Source organism: Mesoplodon bidens (assembly GCF_964165515.1).
Source record: "Mesoplodon bidens genome assembly, contig: HAP1_SCAFFOLD_152, whole genome shotgun sequence".
NCBI classification, from domain to species: domain Eukaryota; kingdom Metazoa; phylum Chordata; class Mammalia; order Artiodactyla; family Ziphiidae; genus Mesoplodon; species Mesoplodon bidens.
Genome location: NW_027672569.1, coordinates 899,104 through 911,666, shown reverse-complemented (window position 1 = coordinate 911,666; position 12,563 = coordinate 899,104).

Here is a 12,563-nt window from a genome sequence, read left to right as displayed (position 1 = left end):
TACTTTAGTGTGTGTTTCCTTAGAACAAGGACACGCCTCCATAATCCCAGTACCACCATCACAATCAGGAAATGAACACTGACCTGGTAATCCCATGTAACCGCAGACCCCCTTCACGTCTTGCAGATCACCCCAGTAATTCTCCTCTCCATTCCAGCCTCCCAATCCAGGACCCCATGTTGCACTGAGCTGTCCTTTCTCTTTTGCCCTGTGTGGCTTTGAGCCCATGACTCAAGCTCTCTGCGCAGGTTTCGCATTTCCTTTGATCTCCACTTTTGAGGTGAGAAGCCCTTCAGCCACTTCACCCTCAGGTGTGGTACAGTCCCTTCCCAAATCAAGAAGCCAGCTTTCTGTCTCCTCCCTTTCCACCTCTTCCCTATCCTCCCTCCCCCAAGTATCGCCAGCCAGGAAAGGGATGAGGGGCAATGTTCAGGAACTCAGTCTTTGGGGACCCTCGCCGTCGGCCCACGGGACAGGCCACCCCCAGCTCCAGTGACGGGAAGGCCCCCGGGATGGGATTCCATGCTGGCCTGAAGCAAATGTGCCAGGCCTCCTGAAGAGCTGAGCTGAGGCCAGGAAACAGTCTTCTCCCCGCCTCTGCCCCCCTCAACATACTGGGGACCCAGACTTGAAGAAGGAAGGTCATGTCCATGGTGTCCTCCCAGATCAGCACCGACACCGTCTCCTCCATGTCCGGCTCTTACATCGCCCCTGGCATGGAAGAGGACGGGGAGGCTGTCCCCTGCCCCCGGGCCGCCAGCAGGACCCACTCTGAAGAAGGAGACGTAAGAGAGGAGCATGGGATCGCCCTCGCCGCTCTGCTCTGCTGTGTACTCGAGTCCCAAGGAGCTCAGTCCAGGGCCTGCCAGGGAGAGCGGCAAAGCCCCCCAGTGCTCGGGAGGGGAGCCCTGGAAAACACGGTACCGGGTTGTTGAATCAAAGACTCCCTCAGATGTGATCTTCCATGTGGCACCACTTCTGTCCTGAGGACTTGGTTTGGGTTTGCTGCCAGGCGAGCTGGGTAGGAGAACCGGTGGCATCTGCACCTTGACTTTTGTTGCTCCTTTGCAGGTGACGCCAGCGGCGTCTCCAGACTGCAACTTTGCGGGCCTCGTCGCCACCGCTGAAGTGCAGGATGCAGAGGTAAGAGCAAGGAGGACGCTGGTGTCCCTCCCCGGTCAGAGGGACTGCCGGCGCTGGCAGAGGATGCATATAGGATGGGGGCTGTTCTGGAAGAAGCCTTCCAAGGTGGTGCGCTTGGATCTGTTAGAGGCAGGGTGCAGAGCAGAGGGACTGTCCGGTTAGCAGAGGGTGCTGGTCTCAGCGTAATAGGCGTGGGGTGAGTTCCAGAGGGAAGTCTTTCAGGCCAGACCCTTGAGAGGGTGTTTGTCCTCCAATTCACTTAGTATTTACCTGGCACAGGCATCTCACATCTTCCTGGCACTGGGGGACAGAAAGACCGAGTGACATGGCTTTTGCCTGCCCACGCCCCCAATCCACCCATCCCACCCATCCCGGAGCTCCAACTGATGGAGGAATCAGAGTTATAACTCAGCGTGAGAAGTGCTCTGACGGAGGTGTGCCTGAAGTATATGGAATGCCCAGCTCCCAGTGGGGACTCTACAACTTTCTCTTGAGCCAGATGTTCTCAAAGGAGTATCTGGATGGGACTGGGGATCCTAAAGGGTTCCTGAAAGTTTTATGATCTCACAGTTTGCTTTTTCATTTGACAACTATTATTTCCACCTGAGAGAATCAGTGTGAGCTAAACTATTACCAAGGCTATTCCTGGCAGTCCCAGGGTCCCTCTGTAAGGAGCCTCAGACCTGGTCCCTCTGGAACGTGCCTCAGACCTGGTCCCTACGGGCCGATCCTGCCTCGCCAAGCAAAATCTGCCTCTGCTGGGCCTCCCAGCCATCTCACACGGACAGGAAATGTCTGGATACCATGAGGGTGATTAGTTCTGTCTTCTGACAATCAGTAGACTCATTTCACTGCTTTATGGACTCACAGTGCCTTCCTTCTGTCCGAGGGAAATGATGTTCTAGAAGAAGAGGACGGATCACCCACACAAGAAGATGGAAAAAGACCTGGTCTTTTGCTCCCTTTTATTATATTTCTTTCCCGGGTATTCTCTGAAGGGTAGAGAAAGGGGCACTGGTGTGACTTGGTGGCACTGCTCTAGGGTGTGGCTTTGGGGAAAGGTTGTCTCCTTGATGGAATATCAAAGCAAGCAGGGTATCTGAGGACCTCAGCAGCCTTCCTCGCTCTTCTGGGCCTCTGAGCCTAGGCTGCAGAAGATACATGGAGTTCTCCATCTACGTTGAGTAGATCCTGAAGCTTCTTGGGCAACTGCCATCACCTTCCTTCCTGCTTCAGCTTCTCAGCTGAGTCTCACAGAACTGCTGTAGCAGCCCCAAAGTTCATCTGCAGCAGGAGAACAGCTTCCTCCCCTTGGGGGAACCGACTGTTAGGCAGTAGGTTTTCCTGCTTTAGTGAAGAAAACGGCTGGTGTTACAGTAGCAAAAGGATCACAGCCCTGGTGGCACAGCAAAGGTGAGGTGAAGAGACGTTAGCAGCTCAGCGTGCACTAGTGTTTGTAGGCTATTGGAACGAGTCTCTTTACCATCGTTCAGGCCTCAAGTAGATATTTTTTTTTTAATTGCAAGAGTTGGTTTACAATGTTGTGTGAGTTTCTGCTGTACAGCCACGTGAATCAATTATACATATACATATATCCACCCTTTTTTTAGATTCTTTTCCCATATAGGCCATTACAGGGTACTGAGTAGAGTCCCCTGTGCTCTACAGCAGGTCCTTATTAGTTATCTATTTTATATATAGTAGTGTGTATATGTCAATCCCAATCTCCCAATTTATCCCTCCCCTCCCTTGCCCCCCGCCATAACCATAAGTTTGTTTTCTACACCTGTGACTCTATTTCTGTTTTGTAAATAAGGTCAATCTTATCTTCAGTCGGAAGAATTTTGTTTCTAGTAAGCCGAGAAGCGAAGGAAGGACCTACATATAGAGCAAGGAAATGGCGGGTGGGGGGGCGTTAGGCGAGCTGGGAATCCCACCTGGAATTGTAGGACCAGGTGTCCCCGGAACCGGTGTCTCTTCCGTCTGCTCCTCTGAAGTGCCTCCACAGAAGGGCAACCTCTAGAGCAAACCTGGATCCCAGCCTGGATGCAGATGTCATGCTAGTCGCTTCTGCTTTGGCCATGGCGGTTGCTTAGTGGGTGGTGTGGTGTGCAGGGGGTGCACATGTGCACATGACCACTCTCTCCTGGCCAAGTAGTGCCGGAGGAGGGGTGGTCGCCCAGGCTGTGCCTCTGTCGCCCGCACACGCCAACCAAGCCGGGGTTGGGCGCTACCTCCCCTAGGTTGATGTCTTCAGGGCGCAAGGCTCCGAGTTCTCCATTGTGATTGTCGTCCCCAGTAGAATATTTGCTTCTAAAAGGCACAGGGCAGTACGTGCTTTCCGCCTGACATTCCATATGTGGTTTCCACCTGACATGCTGTACACAGTAGATGTATGTTTCTTCCTCTGCCTTTCACCAAGGAAAAAAAAAAAACCGGGTGGGGGGCTTGAAAAAATAACATCTAAATCTGTCCCCTTCCCATCTTACACGACTGTAGGTTTCTGGTCAGCCCCTTAAAACATCCTCAGAATAGCAAATTAAGCCTCAAAGAAAATAAATCATAATTTTGCAAGCGATGCGATTCTTTGATTTGAGGTACAAAATTACGGGACCAAAGAGCTTTAATTGCCATTTTATGTATTAGTCATTTCGCAGAGCCTTGTGGTCATAAACACACCCCACCTGCACCGACAGACACAGGCCGGAGCCTGGCGTCACTTCCCCCGTGGCTCTCCTAGCTCTTCCAGCCTGGCTTAGCTCTGCTGTGGGCCCGGGTCTGTGTGTCCGAATCCCACAGACCTCCCCAGCGCCTGATTTCCCAGGAACAAAGGCTGGAAAGGGGCCAGTTAAGGAAACAGTGCAGAACAGAGCGAGAACACACACGTACCCACACAGTTTCCTTTATTGTCCACTCTCCCCACTTAATTATTGTCTTTTTTTTAACATATGATTTGATGTTTTTTGTCTCCATCCTTAAGATTTTTATTTTAAGGACAGCAAAGCAGAGAAAAACACAGCCAGGCCCTCTCTAACTGCCTTAACTCCGTTACAGGCGAGAGGACATTCGCATTTCTAGGTATGGTGTGTGACAATAACAATGACTTTGACATCGCCAGCATGAAAGCACTGGACAATAAGCTGTGCTCTGCGGTCTGCTTACCCGGTGAGTGGCAGTCTGCTGAACCTGAACTTGGTGGGAGATGCTCCCCTGCTCGCACCCCTGCTCTCACCCTAGGACACCCATCTCCTGCCCTGCAGTTCCTGCAAGAAGGCATGGGCTTTGCTAAGGTGCTGGGAGCCAGTTGCTGAAAGGAAGTGAGGCGGCCTCGGGAGAGTCCTTGGGCAAAGAGCGACTCTGCTCTAAACGAATCTATTTGGGCATGGAGAAAGGCGCAAAAATACCCACAATGCCTTCCGATTTGGCCTGACCGTGCCCCCTCCATCATGATCTTGCAGATCCCATGGCAGGGGGCCTGGTCTTGTTTCCATCAACAGGCAGTTTAAGGCAGACACGGCCTCTGTGATAAGGTCTTGGAAAGAGAGCCTGAGCCCTTGAAAAGGGAACCTGTAGCCCCTCAGAGGAGAGTGGTTAGTTAGGATCAGAGAGGAATTTCAAAGCCTGCATTTTATAGACTAGCTCTGTGACCCAGTGAGCCCTGGGCGACCACCAGTTGCCTTGTGCTCCCTAGATTTGGATCCCAAAGGAACGATCAGGGGTCGAGGGTGACTCTTCTCCCTGGAGCCCTAACTCTATAAATTCAATCAGGGCCATCAACGTGCCCCTTATTCCTTCTCATGACACTAAACTGAATCCGGGATGAGCTCTCAGGAGGAGCCCACCTGTCAGTCACACTCTGCACACTGATGTCTCTCTGCTCCGTGCTCACCAAGGGCTTCACCAACCATGGCTCTAAAGCCACATCTTGCCCGGTGGACTAGGTCGAAACTGACCCTCCTGGGTTCACAGCAGAGACTGCCTTCAGGTTGCATGGTTTGTAATCTCTTAAACATGCCCTGGACATACTTAAGCTTCAGGACAGCCACGTCCCGTCATGGGTCCAGTGCTTTACTCTCTTGGCGACGTGGTTACAGGTGCTGGAGGGACACAAACTCCTGTGGTTGCCACTCTCCATCAGATTGCAAAAGACCCAGGTCCTCACGCCTCTGGCCCCATGAAGGCTTGTGGTGGAGGAAGCCATAATCCCCAGAGACAACTCCCACGGCCTTCCCATGGGCTCTCCAGTCCCTTCCCACTTAGCGTTGACCCAGCCAGGCCTGGGCCAGAGTGGCTGAGGTCCAGGGTACACTTCACTTCCTGCCTTCCTACTCTTTACCTGGCTTCTGCCTGTCCATTTGTTTCTCATGTCTTTTTGCCAAATGTACGTCTGTCTGTCCAGTTTGTTTATTTTGAAACTCATTTAGGTTATCCAGACTTCGTGTGAAAGTTCATGTTCACCAACACCCAACCCCAAGCTTGCTGGGCGCACGCACATCCGAGGGGCCCTCGCTGAGGCTTCCGTTCCTAACTGGCAAGAGCCTGTATTTAATATGCTGAAATTTTCCAGGAAAAAACATATTTGTGAGACTAGATTAATCCCTGTTCCACAAAAGTGGGGATGCTTCTGTGGCAAAGGTTACAGGCAGGATTTGTTTTGGTCACTAGTTGGGGAAGATGCCATCTCTGCCCTCACTCCGCCCTGAGTCTGTGGCAGCTGTGCCGGCCAGCCGCTCACTGGGTTTCAAGAGAGGAATCTAGGCTCCTGCCTCCCCGCAGTGGCTCCCCACCAACCCCCGTGTTTGGCAGAGAGAGCTCCTGGGAATTGTTTCAGCCACCCATGCTGGTGGAAACTGACCCCAGGCCTTTTGCTTCCTCCTCTCCCTAACTCCTTCGGGCCAACCTGCTGGTGGATGTTTATTCCACTCTGGGATTGCGGCAGGGGAGCGAGACCTGGAAGGAAAACAATGCTGGGCTTCTTTATGTTTATCTCGAGAGCCAGCCATTCTCAGATTAAACTGGCTTCACCGTTCAGGCCAGACATGAAACCGAATGACAGTGGCGGCTGCCGGGAGAGGGAGTTGAGGGTCGCATCGTAGTCTCACCCCGAGGTCTCAAGGGCTCTTACGGGAGAAGGAAAGTGCATCTGCTCTCTTGGTAAAATGTTTCTCGGGTTCTGCTGTTAGCGTCACACTGGTAGTAAAGAGCTGGGGGACTCTCTGGAAGCATCTGTCGGGTTAATGTCAGGTTAATGACAGGAGCATCCACTGTGGTAGGTCCCGTGGAATCAACAGACCTCACCACGCTCAGCTGTAAGTTCAAAGTTCCATCCTATGACTGAGGTGCCTCCGGCTGGCTTGGCCATCAGGACAGCTTCTCAGGCACTTGGTCTCCCTCTCCATGCTGTTTCCCTCCCCACATGGATGCCACTCCCTTCACGGAGCGCCCACAAGAAGGGAGCCCGGGGAGCATCCCATGGTCCACCCTCCCCAGGCCCACAGGTGCTCTGCCAGAAGCCACAGCTCGCGGCAAGGATGGCTCAGGTCCACATCCTCGCTGATCTCATCAGCCTTGTGGGAGTGATGTTGAGAAAGCACCTGTGTCATTCCAGCACCTCTTCCGCTAAGAAGCCTCTGGGTCTTCTTTGGCCCTGAGACCAAGGTGGGGGGGGTGGCGATGGTATGTTCTGAGATTGTTCTGCAAGGTTCTCAAAGGGAGGAAATCTGAGTTGACCATTGTAGGTGGTGAGCCGATTAGAAGCGTGAGGCCATGCTAGGTAGACGGGGCCCCAAGGAACCTGATGGAGTATCACACAGGCGTCAGGATAGTGGCCAGGGGACCAGTGACAATTCTGTGAAAGGGCTCTGGGGAGTGTGATAGGAAAAAGCAAAGATAATTTGAGTTTATTAGTGGAAATACAAATGTTTTTGTTTTGTTTTGTTTTGTTTTTTGTGGTACGCGTGCCTCTCACTGTTGTGGCCTCTCCCATTGCGGAGCACAGGCTCCAGACGCGCAGGCTCAGTGGCCATGGCTCACGGGCCCAGACGCTCCGTGGCATCTGGGATTTTCCCGGACCGGGGCATGAACCCGTGTCCTCTGCATCGGCAGGCAGACTCTCAACCACTGCGCCACCAGGGAAGCCCGATACAGATGTTTTTAAATGATGGCATTGGACAGGAGTGGGCATACCGATGAAATCTAAAAGTACTTATGGAGGGAATTCCCTGGCCGTCCAGAGGTTAGGACTCAGCACTTTCATTTCAGTGACCTGGTTCAATCCCTGGTCGGAGAACTAAGATCCTCCAAGCCACTGCACAGCCAAAAACAAAACAAAGAAATGTACTTATGGAGACCTGAAATAACCCAAGACTAAGACGCCACTAGGAAGGGTTATGCTTCGCAGATACTAAGGAAAAATCGGAATTAACTTTCTCTTTTCTTGGAGAGAAACTCTACAAGATGGTGGAACTGTTACAGACCTTAAATTTAATTAGTGGCTGGGAAGAGGCAGGAAAGAGGTGTGTGGAATCCCCCTAGATGTGCTCCCCATATCTGCCTCTAGAGGTCTCCTCACTTCCCCGTTTCTGAGCCTGAGGATGGAATTAAGAGGGAACCACCTTTCTCTACCTCCCGTGAAGGATTTTCAATCTCCAGGCTCCCTTTTCTAGCTGAGGGCTGGACAGAATGGCAGCACTCGCTCAGGAAGTCCTCCTGCGCCTTCCAGGCTTACCTTCTGCATCCAGGATGCACGGAGCAGCAGGGTTTCGCCGAGGGTCTGGCAGAAGCCTTTTTAGAGGAAAGAGCACCAACGACTACTAAGAAGCTGGGGAGATCAGAGACTTCAGGTCTGAGTCTTGAGGTTGTTTCAGAAGGAGCCAGTTTTCAGCCCTGGCTCGGAATCTGGACCGGTGGTGTTTGTAGCAAGGACTCAAGAATTCAGAGCCAGGCAGCCTGGCAGCCAGTGGTGGTGGCGGCGAGGCTGCGGCAGTGTTTTGATTTGACTTTCTGTGTGTGTGTGTGTGTGTGCGTGTGCGTGTGTGTGTGTGTGTGTGTGTCTTCTCTTCTTTTTACCATTTGCTTTTGGTCTTTCATACCAAACAGCCACAGTTCCGGAGTCCTGCCCATTAAACACAGAGGAATAAGTATGAGATCTACCAAATTATATAAAATGAAGGAACAACTTATTTCATCTGGGGGTTCCTAACTTAAAAGGGCAATCTTGCCTGCTCTTCATCCTGTCACCCTTAGAGCGGTAAAGCACTGTGGACCCATGTGCCGGACTCCGGTACACCCAGGGAGTACAGATCACCGCATTCCGTCTGGCTGTGAGAGATACCTAAACATTTCCTGTCCCACTCACTCCCCTTCCCCTGGGGTCCACCTCCACAAGACTATTATTAGAGCCTTAGGGCGGATTAGCACACCAGGACATTTATGGGTATACACAATTTATACCCGCTGAATCCCAGTGCTTCTGCCATTAAAGGGTTTTGTGTCTTGGGCTGGCCTAACCTGAAGCTGACCCCAGACATTGGTGAGTGGCCTCCCTCAAATGTGACACAGTGAGCCTCACGCCCACCCTCCAGGGTGAGCTGGCTCCGTCCACGAACTGAGCCCTCTGAAGGGCATGGCTCTCGGCTCTGCCCTGGAAGAGATCACCGTGTGCTGGAGGATCCAGCAATTTCCACACTGCATGAGAAATTGGGTGGTCGTACGGGCCAGTGGGGGAACACTTCGGAGCATGCTGGACCCCATCTGGCTTCGGGGGGGCCTTCTGGGGGCAGGTGCTGGAAGAGGCAGCTCAGCAGTCCTCGGCCAGAGAATGGAAGGCTTTCCCCAAACTCAGGGGGTTAGGGCTTCATCCTCTCCCTTCAGAAGGGGCATCTCGCTGCACTGGGGGGACTGAATCAGATGGAGTCAGTCTGTGGGATGGGAGGATGACTTGGGGGAGATGAGTGTAGCCTGAACAAGGCCTGGGGGGCGGATGGTTTTCGCGCACATTCTGTGAGTCAGGCACCCTGCTCACCACTCTTCCATGTCACCTCGCTTAGTCTCACAGCATCCCTGGGGAGTAAGTACTTGTCTCCCATCTGATGGATGGGAAAACCTGGGCTCCAAGTACAGTGACCTGCCCAAGGTCACACAGTCAGTACGTTACAAGCTGGGGCTGTATCCCGGTTTTCTGACTACAGATTTAGACCTTACTAGAGCTTGAACAAGCAGGAGGTCATGGTGGATTGGATAAAGAGCATGAAGGAGAGAAAAGCACCAAGAGTGGGTTTCCAGCATGGGCAGCGGGTGCTTCTCGTGCAGGAACTGCATTACAAGGGGGGAAGATGATGAGTTTCGTGGATGGTACCCGGGGGACCCCAAAGCTCTGGAGCTAATGTCTCCTTGGGTTGGTGGCACCAGCTGATAGCAACTCTTGGTGGGCTGTTCAGGTGCAGAAGGAGAGGAACAGCTGTCACTCTATTCTCTGCCATGCCATTTGTTCCCTGCCACCCTGCTGGGCAGCCAGTCCCTTCCTGCCCCACCCTGGCCCCCACAGCAAACACTAACTCTGAGCCCAAATTAACACACTCTTCTCCCTCCCCTTCACCTCCTCCTGCTCTCGTGAAAGTCTCAGCCAGACTCAGTTTCTTTTCCTGGTCCGCTCTAACACTTAGGCAAACTTCAAGACCAAATAAAGATACAAAGGTTGAGCCTACGGCAAGCTCACAAAACAAGGACCATCCTGCATGTCCCTCCATCAGAGGGCCACAGTGGCCATGACTGTCCCTAGCCCAGTGGACGCCACTGCTCCCAAGTTTCACGTGCTGTGGTTTGCACCCTGTGGGAGTTCCAGGTAATGCGCATCTTGCCAGTTTTCGTGCCAAACTCCGGACTGTCCTGCCAGAGACACCATCTGCACCAAACCAAAGGTCCGGTAACCTTCCTTTCCTCTTCTCAGGTGCCTGGCAGGCTGACGACAATGTGGTCAGTCGTCGGAACACGCAGTGCAGACGCTCATCTTCTGGCAGCCTGGAGGACCCCGAGAACAGGCTCTGCGTGTGGGATCCTTTGGCCATCTGAGAGCCTTAGCCCCTGTACCAGGGCTCTCCTCCCGTTCTCACATCCCATCCTGGCCTCATGGCACCACTGACCTCCTGGGCATCCTCAGCAAGACACACGGAGACGTTTTAGACCCACGTGAAAGCTGGATGCTGAGGGCACCTGACCCTTCTCCCAGACTCATCTTCTTCCGCAACCGTGATCCTTCCCCTCTCAGAAGGGACTGGAAACCTCTTTTCTCCTTGTGGGCTAAAGCCACTCGAACTGCAGCTCATGAGACCCTTTTCAGAGAGTCTCGGGAATGTTTCCACTGTATCTTGATCTTCAGGTGGAGCTGTGGCCTACAGACTGGTTATTTCTTGTGCATCTTTTCTTTATTTTCTCCTTAGGAGGTAGACCAAGAAGACTCAAGAGTTTGGGTGACTTCATTACAAACACCCATCTGGCATTTTCTAGTCTCTGGGACATCATAACCAATCTGAGACCTGCAGTTTGGGGTGGCGTTGGGGGATGACTCCTGTGAGAAGGGAAAGCCATATTGCACTGTAAGTGGGGTTTCCCTCAAAATGCATTAGGAGCTCCTCTCTCAAGGACAAGAAGCAGTGGCAACCACCAGAAGGTTGGTTGGGAAAACAGTTCTTGCTTCTGGTAGCAGAGGCTATGCCTCGTGTGTCTGCTTAGGAAGGAGGCCTTGAATCTGAGAACCCCTCAGTTAAATGATGACCTACCGGGGACTTCTTTATGATCAGGTGCACTCAGGAAGGCCTGGGGCTCCATCCTAAGGTGACACTGCAAAGGCATTTATTTTTTTTTTTTTTTTTTTTTTTTTTTTTTGCTGTACGCGGGCCTCTCACTGCTGTGGCCTCTCCCGTTGCGGAGCACAGGCTCCGGACACACAGGCTCCGCGGCCATGGCTCGCGGGCCCAGCCGCTCCGCGGCATGTGGGATCTTCCGGGATAGGGGCACGAACCCGTGTCCCCTGCATCGGCAGGCGGACTCTAAACCACTGCGCCACCAGGGAAGCCCCAAAGGCATTTTTGACCCCCTCTATGTACTAGGCACTTGTTAGGGACTGTCGTATATTATCACGTTTCATCACTAGCGCCCTGTCAGGTGGCATTCTTATCCCTGCTGCCCCTGTCTCCACCCCGCTTTTCTGAAAGAGTTGAAGAAAGAAGCTGAGAGAGGGGTGGACCGGTGGTTCTCATTTGGTGCCCAGGAACCCCAAAGGAGGTTGGGGGAAGGGCTGAGCTGGGGTCAGTGGTGGTCTGGGAGGCTCCCCACCCCACCGGTTTTCCTCCCCTGTCCTCCAGATCAGCTGAGCCTGATGGGGGGAGCCGGAGGTACTGCCTTCCATAGGCTCATCAGAGATTTAGAGATATTGTTCAAATCACATGTGCACCCCACCACACTCTGGTGTAGGGCATAGAAATAACAGCCTGAAACAGCAAGACTGTAAGCTGTTGGCTGTTCGTCCCTCAACACTAGTGTTATCAATGGATTCCTCATAGCTCTCTGATAGATGCATTGTCTGCTGGCTTTTGGAAGAGGTGGTTATTTAGTGGAGCATGAGATTGAGAAGCAAAGTGGGATCCAACATTTTGTGAGGCTGAGATATGACAGAGCCCTAGGCTATGCCCACCATGATGGCCTGAATTAGTAGTTGGAATTGTTGCCCTAGAAGAGCTTTTCAGGGTCCTTCCCAAGGCCTCAAAGAGAGCCCAGTGCCAGGGCATGTTTTGCACCTCCTGTGTGGCTGCTTTGCGCCACCAGGTGCCTGGTGACCCTCCCTGCCTGGTGGTTGTGGTTCACATCCTGACCTGGGTGTGGGCAGGGGGAGGCCTGTGGTCCTGACAGACACTACATGAGCCAAGCCTGAATCTCAGCTTCTGCCTTGAGTTCCCGTGTCCACCCGCTCTGAAATCCTGCAGTGGGCTCTACTGTTTCAGGCTCCATTTAATGTCCTTCCTTTCCCTGAAACATTCTTACAGCCCCTTTCATATTGATGATTCCAGCAACAACCACACTTCCTGATCTCCTTGAAGTCTGAGTCCCAGAAGCACTAGGGAAGGGGGTGCTCCCTTAGCCTGGGGTGGTGGTATACAGATCCACCTCCTCTCCCGGCAGGTAGTATTCAGAGTGTGGTGTTACCTGAGATGAAGGAGATGCAGGTAAACAGTTGCCACAGTGGCCAGGAACCCTAAGAGGAAGTCATTGTCTTCACCCTTTCTGGAGCGTCTGTCTTCTCCCAGGAAGAGGCTCAGAGAGATTCCTCAAGGCCTTGGTTCCATAACCAAGACATACCCGGTTGGAAGTGGCCCTTCACTCCTGTTTCTCAGACAGTTCCTGCTCTCTCCCCCATCCCCTCACCT